The sequence below is a fragment of the Neolamprologus multifasciatus genome, chromosome 12, assembly GCF_963576455.1.
Source record: "Neolamprologus multifasciatus chromosome 12, fNeoMul1.2, whole genome shotgun sequence".
Classification (NCBI taxonomy): domain Eukaryota; kingdom Metazoa; phylum Chordata; class Actinopteri; order Cichliformes; family Cichlidae; genus Neolamprologus; species Neolamprologus multifasciatus.
Window position 1 is genome coordinate 32,925,521 of NC_140450.1, and position 17,039 is coordinate 32,942,559.

At 40.9% G+C, this 17,039-nt stretch overlaps 2 long non-coding RNA genes and 1 pseudogene across 3 annotated transcripts in view; 1 reads left to right on the forward strand and 2 right to left on the reverse strand.

Moving 5' to 3' along the window:
* Positions 1–17,039, reverse strand: part of LOC146507342 (glutathione hydrolase 5 proenzyme-like) — a 32,528-nt pseudogene that overhangs the window by 637 nt on the left and 14,852 nt on the right. The window contains exons 2-10 of the transcript XR_014877070.1: positions 12,110–12,237; positions 11,928–12,035; positions 4,185–4,362; positions 3,936–4,096; positions 3,561–3,707; positions 3,297–3,425; positions 1,723–1,907; positions 1,440–1,531; positions 51–157 (exon numbers count right to left, since the gene is read on the reverse strand). The product of XR_014877070.1 is annotated as a glutathione hydrolase 5 proenzyme-like (transcript). The remainder of the gene's footprint in view (positions 1–50; positions 158–1,439; positions 1,532–1,722; positions 1,908–3,296; positions 3,426–3,560; positions 3,708–3,935; positions 4,097–4,184; positions 4,363–11,927; positions 12,036–12,109; positions 12,238–17,039) is intronic.
* Positions 156–2,614, forward strand: LOC146507343 (uncharacterized). Its single transcript, XR_014877072.1, has 2 exons — positions 156–798; positions 959–2,614. It is a non-coding gene; the product is annotated as an uncharacterized LOC146507343 (long non-coding RNA).
* LOC146507344 (uncharacterized) lies at positions 6,796–11,920 on the reverse strand. The gene is made up of 2 exons (XR_014877071.1): positions 11,586–11,920; positions 6,796–11,533 (listed from the first exon to the last, which is right to left on the reverse strand). It is a non-coding gene; the product is annotated as an uncharacterized LOC146507344 (long non-coding RNA).

A 17,039-nucleotide genomic window follows, 5' to 3' on the forward strand; every position in this document is an offset into this window, starting at 1 on the left:
TTTTATTTAATATGTAATGGCACTTTTGTGTGTGTACCATGCATACATACCGAGGCCACTGCCGGTGGAATCATTTCAGCACCAGACCCTCCAATCACCAGCGTCTTTGATGGAGACTTCAGCACAGATGGGGCTGTATTGGAGGGAGGTCGCTCCCCTGAGAAATACAACAAAGCCCTTGAATGGCAGAACAAAACTAGAAAACAGAAATCAGTCTGTACACATATATTTGTGCATAAATCATTCATACAAATGTTTCACACACAAATCAGTGACTGTATTTTTATGCAGTATTTTGTTTATACCCTACAAACAAATTTAGAAGTGCCTCTGCCCGTGCTTATCAACAAATGATGAAAGTGAGTTCTCTCTACTGAATCAGTATCAAGCCTGTCAGTGTGTTAGCAGCATTCAAACATTCATCTATGCAGAAGTTTGTAAAAAAAATAGTTTGTAATGCTGGTTTTTACTAAAGTAAACTGGTTTAGAACTTTGTATATAAATTATAGCACACTGTTGGATCACTGTGGATACATTTAGTACAAAAATTTGTTAATATTAGTAAATTTGTATCATAGTCCATGTTCTGCCTTTTATAACTTAAATGGGATATTATAGTTGTAAACTGCCCTAGAGCTCCCTCTAGTGGCTGCTTTGTAATATGGGTTCGGTTACTTTGGGAAAGGAAAAATGAGAACGTGAAGAAGAAATAAAAGATGGCGGAAAGTGATACCGTAATGTTATTGTTCTAAGCTGATACGGACCTTAAAATGTTGTTGCCTTGGACAAGATATGTCTGTAAGTATAAGTGGCGATAAAATAATTATTATCTTTTGTTTTGTGTAAAAATGGTTCAATAATTTGTACATTTGAAAGTTTTATCTTGTTAGCTTGCAGTAAGAGTGTAACAAGCTAGTTTACAATGTTGGTTAGCTAATACAGTATTTTGTACTTTCAGTTTTACGATGGTCAAAGAGAAGGCAATGGTCAGAGGCCATTCTTCAATAAATCAGCGCAAAAAGGAAATAAGTCTGGTTATTGGAGCATCGTTATCTCGCTGTCTAGCTGGTGAAACTAAGAGACTCAGGGCGAGGACAGCATAGTCCATAAAAATTAATGCATATTATTTTCTCATATTTTTCTAGTGTATGTTGATCCTGTGTAAAATTTACATGATGTGCTTCAGTTTGGCAGTTTTGTTTGATTGTTGTTTTAATCAAAGGTCCGATTGATGCGTCACAATAAATTATGAAATGCCATTTTCTAATTTCTGCAATGGTACTATTTTGCTATTATTAGAAATTACTTAAAGAAATATGTCCTGTCAGGAAAATAATTTACGAAAAAACATTAAACTCTTTTAAATAATCCGCCTTCCTCGTCTGATTACTTGCATTTCATAAAAAATAAATGTAAAAAGTATCCTCCTGATCTCTTACCAGGAGAGAAGCTATTAGCTCTATTACAGAAGTCAAACAGCTGGTTGTTGAGAATGATTCCAGTGCTTGGAGAGAGGACCTTGGAGCCAAATCTGTAAACAAAAAATATTAAAGTTATTACAGCACCAACAAACTCTTTGTAGTAGAGAAATAGTCTAAAAATAAGTTCCTCCATAATGTCTTAAATCTTCAGTTTCAACAAAGAAAAAAAATCTACACGCACATATATAGATATATATACACACACATATGTGTGTGTCAACAGAATGATGCAGGTACTGACTCGTCGTTGATAGTGCTGGTGACAGACACAGCAGATCCATCTTCAGCCAGCACAGATAAATGTGTGGTGCCGATGCTGTCCAGACACGGGGTGTCGCCGTAATACTGGGGATCGTGAGTCTTGTCGCTGCTGATCAAACTCCGTATGTTGTCTGCAAAGCGATCCTCTGTCAAATTCTTTGCCATCTGTGTGAAATACTGAGAATTACTAAATAACTAAGTTATAAGCAGATTACAGAAAATTCAGTGATATCAAGAAAAATTACAGCCAAATGTTAACAGAATTTTGGTGACAGACACAGCAGGAGCATCTTCAACCAGCACAGACCAATGTGTGGTACTGATGCTGTCCAGATATGAGGTGACGGTGTAATTAACACTAGGGGTTATGATTCTGGTTAGTGATTAAGCTCTACATGTGACTGGCCAAGATATGTTCTCTGAAATGCCTTGTCATCCATGTGAACAAAATTGACAAATACTAAAATAATAATAATAATACATACACACTGACATACTTAGAAACAAATATTAAACCAATTTAGGTTTATGTGCTTTTAAAATGTTTTATTTATACTTATATGTTTCCAAAGCTACATCACTGCTCAGAATTACAATGAAATGAAAATGCAGAGTTACTGGGAAAAGCTGACACTCAAAGAATTTTTTCACAGTACTCTATGCAGACCTGTAAAATACTAAGTACACCGTTAGTGCTTCTATAAGAACTTTAAGGGAAAGTAGTAGCCAGGTACTGATAATCAAATCCCCTTGATTAACTGATCATTAACAAAGGTGAGCACCTATATAAAAGCACTTTGTTAACACAAAGTCACAATCTCACCCCAGCAAATTAACCCAAAGTCCAACTGTGCAAAGCTCAGAGATATTACGGGGCCTGGAGGCAGAGGTGGCAAGTAGAAGTAACTAGTGTTAAAAAGTGAATCTGAGTGAAGTTAACAGCAGCCTTGACCTGACACCGTGAGACAAACTGCACAGAAACAATTTGTGTGTTTGTTGAGCTGATAGAAATGTTGCACAGCTGCTGGTGATTATTGGATGAATATGATTGCCTTTCATGTGTTATGTTTCGACTCAAATTGGTTTGATGTATAAAGGCTCGCATCGACGAAATAATAACTTCTCTCAAATGTGTTAAAGCAAAAGTAACAAGCTTAGGAGTAGAGGAGTAGAAAGGACAGATGTTTGTTTAAAAACGTAGGGAGTAAAAGTAAAAATTTATAAATACTCAAAGTACAGACACCTGAAAATTCTGCTTAAGTACAGTATTAAGTATTTGTACTTCACTACTTCCCACCTCTGCCTGGAGGAGAGGGGATGCAGCTCGATTTTTCATATATACCGATAATTATAAAGTAAATAGGTACATTTATAATTGTAAGTAAAATTTGCTATTATAATCATATTAAAACCAATGCATTCCCTTTTAAATATTTTACACTATATATTTTGTGTTTTGTGATGTGGTATTGCTACTTTTACCCGTTTCGTCACTTAGAATCATACTATATGCAACGAAGCAGGTGCAAATCTGTAGGATTTTAAGATACTTACTTTATCTGAGCTGAAGTTTGGATCTCTGATATATTTCTTTAATCCATTGGCAAATTTTAAAGCTTCAATATAACGGTGATAAAACAATCTTTTCATCAGTCGTCTTAGGTTCTGAATTCCTTTTGTATCCTGAAAATATAAATAATTGTTATTTCTTTTATTTAAAACATCATTTCTTAGTGTATCACATTTGTAAAGATTGATAAGGATTCTTTTTTTCATATATGAATCAAACTCTACATGCTAGAAGCAACAATCAGGAACCTTTCATGATGTTGAGGATGAAGCTGAGTATGGCTCCTCCTGCAGGGGGAGGAGGGAAGTGCATCCGGTACTCTCCCAAAGAAATATTCCACGCATCAGTCACATTAGCTTGATACGATGCCAAGTCCTCCAGTGTGAGTTTTCCTCCTGAGCAAAAACATTGAAACAAATTATTCTGTTGAGCAAAAATGAACACAATACATCTCATTATTAAGAGTTTGAATGGATCCAGACAGATCACAGTGTAGCCTGTGAGGGATCATGTTAGATTTTTCAAAAACCAATCGATTTTTTAAATTTGTAATTAGATCATTGTGTCTGGCAGACATAGAAAATGTTCAGAAAGAGAGCAGGATGAATCCCGTCTGATAATACCTGCATCCTGAATGTCACTGATTAAATTCTTTGCTATTGTTCCCTTGTAAAACACATCTGGTCCCTCGTTTGCGATCGTCTCCAAAGTGTCAGCCAGTTTCTCAAATTTTACAGTATCACCGGTCTTAAGCAGGTTCCCATTTTTATCTAAATATAACTCCCTAAAAGACAAAGACGGTGAAATAAAGCTGAAACATTCATTGTTTCCTCTTTGTATTTATGAAATCACATTGTGGGTGTATTTCATACCTTATTGACGTATTATTAATGTGTGGGATGTGTTGACCTTGGTAGTAAGGAATAGGGAATCCTTCTCTGGCTAATTTGATGGTCGGCTGAAAGAGGTCGGCCCACGGCAACTTCCCATAAAGCCGGTGTGCCGCTTCATAACCTCGAATTTCCCCAGGAACCCCAATCCATCTGCTATCTGGTTAGATAGATAATGGATAGTCAGTGCTGGAAAGTAACTCGTACATTTACTTGTGTTTTAAGTAAACTGTAAGGTCCTGACCTTTAATGATCTGAGATGACATTTGTTATAATTTGGTGCTCTTTAAATAGTATATTCTGCTCCATTTTCAGAGGGAAACTGTCACGGCCTGGGGGATCAGCGAGACGGAACTCATTGTGGGTTCACGCCCTCAGCCCAAGCCCACGCCCACGGAAGGGAAACACACCTGATGCCCATCAAGGTGATCGGCATTTAAGCCAGGACGAGACTGCTGGTCTTCGCTGCATCGTTGTCTGCCATGCGTCAGTGAGAGTCGAAACTACAGCACAGCTAAGTCAAGAGTCTATAGTGAACTTTGTAATTAATTCTCGTTTCCTCGTCTACAGACCTCCTGGATACCTTCCCTGTGTGAATCTTTGTGTCGAGTGTGAGGAGTGGATCTGTGGTTGTCAGTGTGGAGAGTTGGAGAACGAGTGATTCCCCCCTTTGGATTTCCCTGGAGCCCCATCCCTCACTTTGTTGTATATAGCACTGCCCTGCACTTCCTGTATATACACCTGGTGGATTCTGTAAATAAATTCTTGTAACAGAAACACTGTACTTTTTAAGTGTGTGTGCATTTGTAACTAATTATGTTGGAGATAACATTTTGCATTTTAGTTTATTTCACTATATTTGCATATTTACACTATTTCTGGCTTATAGAAGCATTTAGCATATCTTATACTTACTTTTCTTACTGTTTATGCAGCCTGTGTGCAGGGGTGTAGCACAGAACTCTGGGCCCCATTAATAAAAGGTGTCTGTAGCCCCTTTCTTTTCTTGACCCATCTTTCTCACACACTCCCATTTCTTATTGCTGTATAAAGACGCTTCTTAACAGAGACTATGCTCGTTCTATGTATGGATCTACAGCTTTGCTTCAAAGTCAACACACTATAGACGATCAGGACGTAATGCAGGAAGGTCATTTGTACTCTGCTGACAGCAACAAAAGGGACAGGGACATGTGCATCCACAGTAACCTGTGTCTCTGGCCCCACCTCAGCATTTCACAAGATTTCCAGCGTCAGTAGAAATTAGCCAAAGCAGAAACAATGACTGATAAAGATGGACTTGTGAGGAAAGTTAAGACTCGTCCTGGGGTAGAATTTATATTTTCTGGAAACCAGAAAATGGGAAAGATGGGACAGCATCCTGGCAAGCTATCTATTGTTGAACAGCCCATTCAGAAACTGATCTTTCTCTTAGAAAACGTTTAATGTGATGATTATATATTTTACTGTACGAAGGCTTTATGTATTCTCTGCAAATATCGATAGTATCAATACCATCACAGGTATCGGTATCGAATCGATCCTAACGCAGTTGGATTGGATTTGAATTCTTTTCTATGTTCAAAGTCCAGTATGTGTCCCACTGTCCATCCATTCGTACTTTCTCCACCACAATTCAGGGTTGCGGGGGCGGCTGGAGCCTATCCCAGCGGTCTTAGGGTCAGAAGCGGGGTGCACCCAGGACAGGTCGAATTTGGCAAATGTGCAATAAATCAGTTCAAAAATCATGACACATTGCTCTCCCCTACATAAGTTCCCTTTATAGGTTAAAAGTCTTGGTATCAGCAATACTGATCTTAATTTACTTAGTATAGGAGAGATACCAAAATTTGTAGTATTACGCAGACTAAATTCTATTTCGAGTATGTAAAAGCTGTGTGGTTAAGTTGATTCTGTTCATCTGGACGTAGCGTTTTCAGTTTTGTCACTCATCCAAGTGACTTCTTCAGGCTCAGCTGACTGCAGGTTTTCCCAATCTTATACCCTTTGGCCCCCTCCTCGATTCAGAGATGGTCTTTCCGTGTGGTTAGGGGTTATTTTAAGTTTAAAAATCATTAATATTATATTTCTCTTTGTTGTTAAAACACACACATAATTTGGTGGAAAAGTAATATAGTAGGACACTTTAGCCTAACATATTGAGGCCGTGCCACAGTTATATTTCATTGTGCTCTGGGCTGCATTTGCTTGTTAATCCTTTTTTGTCTTTTAGCAAATGTATTTAATAACGGTATTTTAATTTTGGAACCAATTTGCCTCAGTAGTGTATCTTTAAGCCTATGTAATTCTTTTGTTTAGTCTGAAAACACTCTCTTTATGTTTCCTAGGGGTGAAATTCCCCTAGGTGGCGCTGTTGCATTTTAGTCATAACACCCCTTGACCACCTCTCCACAACAGTAAGCATGTACTTAGTTTTTTGTGGTTCAGTGTGCCATCCACAAATTGAAACTCTATCATGCAAAAAAGAAAGCCACACATGAACATGATCCAGAAGTGCTGCTGTCTTCTCTGGGCCAAAGTTCACTTAAAAAGGACTGAGGCAAAATGGAGAACCGCTCTGACATCAGACAAATACAAAAATGTGGATCCTGCATCCTCTGGGCTAAACAGGAAAGGGCTTTAACACTGTTAAGTGCAACTTATTATTGTAGTGGGTTGGATTTGGTGGATGTTGGTTCATACATCGGCGTAGCTTTGTGCTGAACATTGGGAGCTCTGTCTAAATAAATAAATAAATAAATCTGGGGAAATTTCCAGATGGTTAAACATGCAACTATTTTGCTGGTAATACCTGAGACGAGGAAAGAAAATCAACAGCGTATTTATGCAAGATAATTTGTAATTTTATTGGGAGGGGAGGGGGGGGGGTTATATTTGGGGGGTCATAACCCCCTCAACCCCCCTGGAAATTACATACATGGTGTCTGTGAACGCAGCATGAACATTCACCCTTCCCTTAGCTGTTTACCAGAGGTTGGTTATAAGGAACAGCTGTGGTCCACTCTTGAGTTCTAGCAACTTACATTCATTCCCGTTCAAGGTGATCACAGGCTGTTAAGTATTGCAGACTGGATTCAGTTCCCCTGGAAATTGCTTACTCTGTATAACTGCTAAAGGGTTGTAAGTAGGATTATCATGGGTTATCTACAGTTTGGCATGTAGTAGGGTGGACCCCGAATGACTGTTTCCCCTGTTTTGTTGCAGGCCTACTCACTGCTGCTGTCTTGTTGTAGCCTTGTTGTTGTTTTGCTGTAATTTATAAACTGGCATTCACTTGTTCCTTGTTTTATGGTATTTTACTCTTGATTGTTTGTTATATTTTAAACATGTTTTTAAAAGGAGTTGTATCTTGTTTTTTCTTGTTGTCTCGTATTTGTTCTTGTTTTGTTTATATCTCATCTACTGAGTTGTTTGATATTTTATGTTTTGATTTATAGGTTTTGTTTTGTTTTTAGCTTTAGTGGAGGCACGGCAGCTTGTTGTGGGGGCTAGGCGTGTGTGGTGGAATCCCACGTGATGCATGTGCGTGTACATACACACTAGGAAATAGGTATGAAGCTAGGAATGCAGTGAGACTACACTGGTGAGTAACTGGTGGCATCCTTGGGCACTCCTCCCTGTAGGTTCTCTTCAGCACTGTAGCCAGGCTGACAAAAAGTCAGAGCTCTGTTGAGCCAACCATCCCTTTAACGTTAACTAGTGATGACTTCATGAACTTCTTCACAAATAAAATTTTTATCATTAGAGAAAAAATTACCAATAATCATCCCACAGATCTAATATTATCTACAGCTACTCTTAGTTCCATTGATGTTAAGTTAGACTCTTTTTTTCCAATCGATCTTTCTGAGTTAACTTCAATAATTACTTCCTCCAAACCATCAACGTGTCTTTTAGACCCCATTCCTACAAAACTGCTCAAAGAAGTCCTGCCATTGATTAATTCTTCGATCTTATATATGATCAACCTATCTCTAATAATCGGCTATGTACCACAGGCCTTCAAGGTGGCTGCAGTTAAACCTTTACTCAAAAAGTCATCTCTAGACCCAGCAGTCTTAGCTAATTATAGGCCAATCTCCAACCTTCCTTTCATATCAAAAATCCTTGAAAGAGTAGTTGTCAAACAGCTAACAGATCATCTGCAGAGGAATGGTTTATTTGAAGAGTTTCAGTCAGGTTTCAGAGTTCATCACAGCACAGAAACAGCTTTAGTGAAGGTTACAAATGATCTTCTTATGGCCTCTGACAGTGGACTCATCTCTGTGCTTGTCCTTCTTGACCTTAGTGCAGCATTCGATACTGTTGACCATAATATTCTATTAGAGCGATTAGAACATGCTGTAGGTATTACAGGTATTGCACTGCAGTGGTTTGTATCATATCTATCTAATAGACTCCAATTTGTGCATGTAAATGGAGAGTCCTCTTCACACACTGAGGTTAATTATGGAGTTCCACAGGGTTCAGTGCTAGGACCAATTCTGTTTACATTATACATGCTTCCCCTAGGCAGCATCATTAGAAGACATAGCATACATTTTCACTGCTATGCAGATGACACCCAGCTCTATCTGTCCATGAAGCCAGATAACACACACCAATTAGTTAAACTGCAGGAATGTCTTAAAGACATAAAGACTTGGATGGCCACTAACTTTCTGCTTCTTAACTCAGATAAAACTGAGGTCATTGTACTCGGCGCTGAAAAGCTTAGAAATATGGTATCTAACCAGATTCTTACTCTGGATGGCATTACCTTGGCCTCCAGTAACACTGTGAGGAACCTTGGAGTCATTTTTGACCAGGATATGTCCTTCAACGCACATATTAAACAAATATGTAAGACTGCGTTCTTCCATTTGCGCAACATCTCTAAAATTAGAAATATCCTGTCTCAGAGTGACGCTGAAAAACTAGTTCATGCATTTATTACTTCCAGGCTAGACTACTGCAATTCATTATTATCAGGATGTCCAAAAAACTCACTGAAAAGCCTTCAGTTAATCCAAAATGCTGCAGCAAGAGTACTGACAGGGACTAGAAGGAGAGAGCATATTTCTCCTGTTTTGGCTTCCCTTCATTGGCTTCCTGTTAAATCCAGAATTGAATTCAAAATCCTGCTCCTCACATACAAGGTCTTAAATAATCAGGCCCCATCTTATCTTAATGACCTTGTAGTACCATATCACCCTATTAGAGCACTTCGCTCCCGCTCTGCAGGCCTACTTGTTGTTCCTAGAGTATTTAAAAGTAGAATGGGAGGGAGAGCCTTCAGTTTTCAGGCCCCTCTTCTGTGGAACCAGCTTCCAGTTTGGATTCAGGAGACAGACACTATCTCTACTTTTAAGATTAGGCTTAAAACCTTCCTTTTTGCTAAAGCATATAGTTAGGGCTGGACCAGGTGACCCTGAATCCTCCCTTAGTTATGCTGCAATAGATGTAGGCTGCCGGGGGATTCCCATGATGCATTGAGTTTTTCCTTTCCAGTCACCTTTCTCACTCACTATGTATTAACAGACCTCTCTGTATTGAATCGTATCTGTTATTAATCTCTGTCTCTCTTCCACAGCATGTCTTTATCCTGTCTTCCTTCTCTCACCCCAACCGGTCGCAGCAGATGGCCGCCCCTCCCTGAGCCTGGTTCTGCCGGAGGTTTCTTCCTGTTAAAAGGGAGTTTTTCCTTCCCACTGTCGCCAAAGTGCTTGCTCATAGGGGGTCATATGATTGTTGGGCTTTTCTCTGTATCTATGAAGCGCCTTGAGGCGACATTTGTTGTGATTTGGCGCTATATAAATAAAATTGAATTGAATTGAATTGAATAGGTTGCCTCCCCAATGGCCGGTCTCCACCATTTTATTTAATTATTTTACTGACCTGCTATTTCAACAAGGGTAGCACTGTTGCAGCGAACCTTGTCCTTTTAATTAATGTTTGTTAATAAAGTGTTTTGATTAACGGTTTTTGTGTTGTCAGCCCTGCTACTTAAGAGGTTCTCTGGTTTTGCAGCTTTTAGTAGTTTTGTCTAATAAACCTTTTTTTTTTTTTACTTGCCTTACCTCTGCTTGTTAATAACGAGCCTGTGGGCTTCTGTAACTAGTACAAGATTTGCACTAGTTACTGTAATCTCTCCTGGGGTTTAACTCCCTCCCCAGGTGGCGTTCTCAACACCATTTTGTTACCTTTACTGGTTATCTGACTTCACACCACCACATTATCAATACTCAATTCAAAACCTTTGAAGTTATGGGATTACATTATTACCTATGGAATTGGCTGCTTGCACATCTGGCAATGCAACATCAGCGCTGAAAGGTGTACACAGGTCTTAGAGCAACTTATGCTTCCATCAAGTCGGCATCAGCAAGACCAAGCTAAATGGCATACTGCATCTATTACAATAGCATGGCTTCACAGTACAAGTACCTGGGTTTTAAAATGTTCTGCCTGCAGTTCAAAGAAAAACACTGGGTGCATGAAACGGAAGATATGCCAAAAAGGAAATCTTTGCAATCTGCAAAAAAGAATCCTTTGGCAAACAAAAATGTTTGTATGTGAGGTTTTGTTTTGTTTGTTTTGTTTTTTTGACCTAGTATTTAAATATATTTTTGTTCCTGAGTAAATTATTTTCTTGTTCTTTTGAGTTTGATGATGTTTCCTTTGTGTCCAGTCTGTCTCTGTCTCATCTAAGAGTCCTGTCTTTAGTATCTTAGTGTTTTGTTCTTTTGTCCAACTGTTTTGTCTTAGTTTAAGTGTGTGTGTGTGTGTGTGTGAAGCTCGCTTCCATACAATAATGATACTGAGGTGAGTTGTTTAGGACGTCCAGAGCTTTCATAATATCTCATACAAAATTACAACGTAATTGAACTTTTTATCAGAAGGAAAATGTGATTTTTAGGAAACTCAAGCCTGCTTTAATTTTAGCTTATAACCAGTTGTTGTTGTTGTTTAGCTGGTTTGTTGTTGACTGCCTGGAGTTGGAAGTGCTGATTGTCCAGTCTGCTTACAGTAATTAAATAATAATGGTTATGCACTCCTTACTGTGTTAGAGTCCTGACTTTAGTTCAGGAGATGAGGTTTGAGGTGAGGAGGAGGGTGACATTTTAATAAGATACCAGTCATGCTGTCTCTTTCCTTCACTTCTTTGGCGACAAGAACCCTATCTCAGGTGATAAAAAGTAGGTATGATCCTTCATATCTTGAGTTTGTCTTGCAGACTAAGGTGCAGAATTTTAAAAATACCTCTACAGATAACTGACTACACCTTTAAAACTTTTGTGTTACATCTTGTGCATGATTTGGAGAAAGACCTGTTAAGACCTGTTTGGAGAAAAACCTGTTAAGACCTGTTTGGAGAAAGACCTGTTAAGACCTGTTTGGAGAAAAACCTGACTACTTCAATCTCTCTGGCTGTCTGTGAAACTAAGGAGCATGTGTTTCATGGTGTTTATGCTAGATTATTCTGATAGTGTCATATAGAACATAACTGCCGACAGCCAAACCCTCCGGTGGTTCCCTTTATCTCTTTTTCCTTTTTTTTTTTTAGTATCCCAGTTTTGCTTTCTTAATTAATGAGGAATGACTCACAGTGTGCATTAGCAGTCACCTGTACAGAATAAATTAGCTGTGGCATAAAGGTGAGTCCAAGAGCAGATTAGACTATTATATTATAAATATTAGCATTATGGCAGAAAAACAGCCCACCTTGCGTCCACTCCACGGTCCACTCTGTGGTGTTAGGACACAACTTAAGGAGGTCAGAGGTCACGTTTTTGGGGACAGTCTCTCTGGAGGTGATGATTTTCACTTTACCTTTGAAAATGTGACATATTATTACGTTAATCACCAGCAGGGCTGAGCTAAGAGGAGGGAGGATGTCTTGTTACCGGAGCTGTCCATCACAGTGAATATGAGCCCGCCTCCGATCCCCGAACTCTGTGGGTTGATGATGGAGGTGCACAGCAGCGCAGCAATGGCAGCATCTACTGCAGAGCCGCCTTTCTGAAGAATGTCCCTGAAACAGTTCATTGTTATCACTTTAGTGTTATTGTTATCATTAGTGTTAGGGGTGCACAATTAATTTAATTTGAATCTTTATTAAATTTGTGATGTCCCACAATAAATTGCCATGACTGAATAACATGATGTGTTGTCTTTGTTGTTGCTGCATGTGCTAGGGATGCACAGTTCATTGAATTTTAATCTCAATCATGTCCCGCGATAAAAGTGACCTGACTGTTTGCAGACAAACAGCAGGATCTTGAAATCTATAAACCACTTTTTTGGGTTTCTGTGGGGAGTCTAGCATCAGGACTGTAGGGTAATTTCCAGTAGTCCAAGTTCAAAAAAAGAGTCTATGGCTGATGTGTGTTCCTGGTTTCCAAAAGAAATGCTTCCAGTTGAATTACGATTTGAACATTGTTTATTTATTACAAACTGAAGAAGTAACAATGAACTCCCTCCTAAATAAGCATGAAAAGTTCCAAAGAATGAGCATTTATCCAGAACTACCTTTGCACATGGTCAGAAAACTGTGAGACTCCGAACCTCTCTGTCCATGCTCCTCCTCTTTACAATTACACATGCTGCTATTGCACTTACATACTTCAAGTGGTAGACACCTTTTAGATTCTAATCCCAAACAGTGACATGTCATTACGTTACAAATGTTCAAATTTATTAATCCTGACTAGATGACTTATGTAGCAAATCTATGATTTATAAAACAAACATGAACTCCATTGTAAATTAAAATATAAAGCAGACGCTTGGCAGCTACATTACCGGCCCCTAATTGTTCTAACAATGTATTGCCTGAGAACAGTTGCCACATTTTTTTTAACTTTACAAACATAATATGAATCTCATTGCTCATTGTTGGCTCATTGTTGGCTCATTGTTGGGGCTTAGTCTTTACCACTTGCCCTTTCAGATTCCACAAGCAGACAAATCTTGGTCATGGGTCTGCCGGTCGGCCAAAACATTAGTCTTGGCGGGGACTCGGTGGACGAGACCCTTCTTGTCTGGAACTGTTTTGGAGATCCATCCATCTTCATCCGCTTTATCCGAGGCCGGGTCGCGGGGGCAGCAGCCTAAGCAAAGAGGCCCAGACCTCCCTCTCCCCAGCCACCTCCTCCAGCTTATCCGGGGGAACACCAAGGCGTTCCCAGGCCAGCCGAGAGATATAATCTCTCCAGCGTGTCCTGGGTCTGCCCCGGGGCCTCCTCCCGGTGGGACATGCCTGGAACACCTCACCCAGGAGGCGCCCAGGGGGCATCCTTGTCAGATGCCCAAACCACCTCAGCTGGCTCCTTTCGATGTGGAGCAGCAGCGGCTCTACTCTGAGCCCCTCCCGGATGGCCGAACTTCTCACCCTATCTCTAAGGGAGAGGCCAGCCACCCTTCGGAGGAAGCTCATTTCCGCCGCTTGTATCCGCGATCTCGTTCTTTCGGTCACTACCCACAGCTCGTGGCCATAGTTGAGGGTAGGGACGTAGATCGACCGGTATATTGAGAGCTTCGCTTTTACACTCAGCTCCCTCTTCACCACGACGGACCGGTGCAGCGTCTGCATTACTGCAGCTGCAGCCCCAATCCGTCTGTCGATCTCCGGCTCCCTTCTCCCATCACTCGCGAACAAGACCCCGAGATACTTGAACTCCTCCACTTGGGGCAGGAACTCATCCCCGACCCAGAGTGGGCACTCCACCCTTTTCCGGCTGAGAACCATGGCCTCAGATTTAGAGGTGCTGATCCTCATTCCCGCTGCTTCACACTTGGCTGCGAACCGCTCCAGTGCGAGCTGGAGGCCCTCACCCCCATGAAGCCAACAGAACCACATCATCCGCAAAAATCAGAGATGAGATTCTGAGGCCACCAAAGCGAAAGCCCTCCGCCACTTGGCTGCGCCTAGAAATCCTGTCCATAAAAATTATGAACAGAACCGGAGACAAAGGGGAGCCCTGGCGGAGCCCATCACCCACCGGGAACGAGTCCGACTTGCTTGCGAACCAAGCTCTTGCAACAGTTGTATAGGGATCGAATGGCCCGTAGCAATGGGCCAGACACCCCATACTCCCGCAACACCTCCCACAGGACACCCCGAGGGACACGGTCGAATGCCTTCTCCAAGTCCACAAAACACATGTAGACTGGTTGGGCAAACTCCCATGCACCCTCAAGTATCCTCGAGAGGATGAAGAGCTGGTCCAGTGTTCCGCGACCAGGACGAAAACCGCATTGTTCCTCCTGCATCAGAGGTTCGACTAGCGGACGAACTCTCCTTTCCAGCACCCTGGCATAGACTTTCCCGGGGAGGCTGAGGAGTGTGATCCCCCTGTAGTTGGAACACACCCTCCGGTCCCCCTTCTTAAAGATGGGGACCACCACCCCGGCTGTTTTGGAGATGTTTCCCATAATCCATGAGTTCCATGTCTAATGATTAGGCGAGCTCTGTGTGCACTGCATGAATTGCTAAACAAGTGACTATAATGCCATCTTTTTAAGATGGTTCTTCCACATCTTACTTCGAATGGGCCGAAGTAGTCTACACCAACCGGGTAAAAGGGTGGATCATCTGGCAACACTCGCTTTTGTGGAAGATCAACCATCAGTTGTTTTCCAACTTTCCCATGTAAGCGACGACATGTCACACACTTTGCGATGATCTTTTTAATGGCTGTGTTGGTGCTTGGGATCCAAAACTTCTGTCGCAATTCAGAGATCATGTGATTGCGCCCTCCATGCCCAGTTTCTTCATGTATCTGTTGGATGACTAAATCAGAAATGTGAAAGTCTCTAGACAAGATAATAGGCTGCATAGCAATTTCTGGCATAGCCGCCCAAGTCAGCCTTCCACCAACTCTCAACAGATCCTCTTGCAGTACGGGGTTGGGTTTGTATAAGTGGCTAGTGCGCTTCATACTTTGTCCCTTGTGTTGAGCTGAAACCTTTGAGAATTTCTCCTTTTGACAAAATCTGATTATGTCAAGCTCTGCTTGATCCAGGTCTTCCACTGAAATTTGTGTAGGCTTAAAGCTTGTCTTGAAACTGGCAATCTGACTTTGTATCAGCTGTCAATCATTGTCTAGGCTATTGTCCACACTGGCTATATATAGCTCTTTATGTTTTTGACAGAGACTCCAAAGTAAGGCTTTAAGTTTCAGAAGCCACACTACTGCTCTTTTCAACTTTATCCATGAGGAGAGGTAGTTTATCAGTCTCTTGAATAGAGCAACATTTTCTTACACCTTTATCTTGTTTACTGTGACTCTCTTGATCTCAGGATCGACAGGAGTGATTTCTGAATAATTCAATGGCATGTTAGGCAAAAACTCTACCGGACTGCGAAGAAAATCTGGCCCAGACACCCACGTTGTGTTCTTCATAAATTCATCTACTCTTTGCTCTCTCGAGGCGCAGTCAGCTGGATTCTTGTCTGTGCTGATGTGTTTGCACTGTTCCACATCAGAGCTGCAACTCTGTTTGCCACAAATGTACGAAAACATGTGGTCTCATTCCGGAGATACTGGAGCACCACCGTACTGTCTGTCCAAAAACTGATTCTGCAAGGCTCAGTTGTAGCTCTCTTCTCAGGACACTATCCATCCTAATGACTACTGTAGCCACAGTCAATTCCAGACAGGATATGGTAGGAGGTCTGAGAGGCGCCCCTCTGGACTTGACCATCATAAATGCACATTGTGTCTCATTGCTTGTGTTACGCATGAGTAGGTAGCTGACTATAAATACATTTTATTTATAGGCGCCTTTAAGATCCTCAAGGTCTCCTTACAATAATACAAATATGTCAAATATCACACCAAGATTTTTTCCATAGGGTTTGATGCTGGACAGATTGTGAAGCTGACCACAAAGCTCTCTGACGGAACTAAGCACTTTGAGTGCTCAGTTTCAGTAGAGAATAAATTTAAACAATTAATTAATTAAACAACAAAGTGAAAGGAGTGCTCTGTGGATTTAATCCCTATGTGTTAAAGTTTGTATCCAAAGAAGCAGAAAAGACAGTCGCATTGTGTTAGCAAATAAATAAAACAGTAAAATGGTTACATAGTGTTTCAAACAAATAAACTGAGAAAAATATTGAAAGCTGTAGCAAAAAAAGGTAAAATAAGTCTGAAGATTACTAGGTTTAAGTTACCTGAATTTAACTTAGAAAAAGCTGAGTAATTAAAAAAAGAAATGAAAGAATCAGAAAAATAGTGAGAGTATTCTCCCACAGAGGGACAAAAGGACCCCCTGATGATCCTCTAATCGCCTGAGCCAAGGTGTGAAACTGGGTGTGGGTCCCAATCAGCCAGAGTTTTGGGTGAGTTTATTGTGAAACCTGGCCCCACCTTATCATGCGAATTCCTGAGGTCAGATGGCCCAGGATGTAAGTGGGCGTTAAGGCGTCTGGGGGAGGGATCTACATCAGGGTACCACATCATACTTCAAATACAACGAAGGCTTCTACAGACAAAAACATGGGCTCCCCCGTGTCACCTATTGTACCCAACCTTTACATGGAGGAAGTGGAAAGGAAGGCTCTTGGCTCTTTCAAAGGAAGAGTACCCAGCCACTGGTACAGATATGTAGACGACACCTGGGTCAAAATCAAGACACAAGAAGTGGAATCCTTCACTGCGCACATTAACGCTGTGGATAAAAACATCAAGTTCACTAGGGAAGACACAAAGGATAACTGTTTGCCTTTCCTGGACTGTGCCGTGCACATTGAAGAGAATGGCAACCTCAACATCGAAGTTTACCGGAAGCCCACACACACGGACCAGTACCTCCTGTTTGACTCCCATC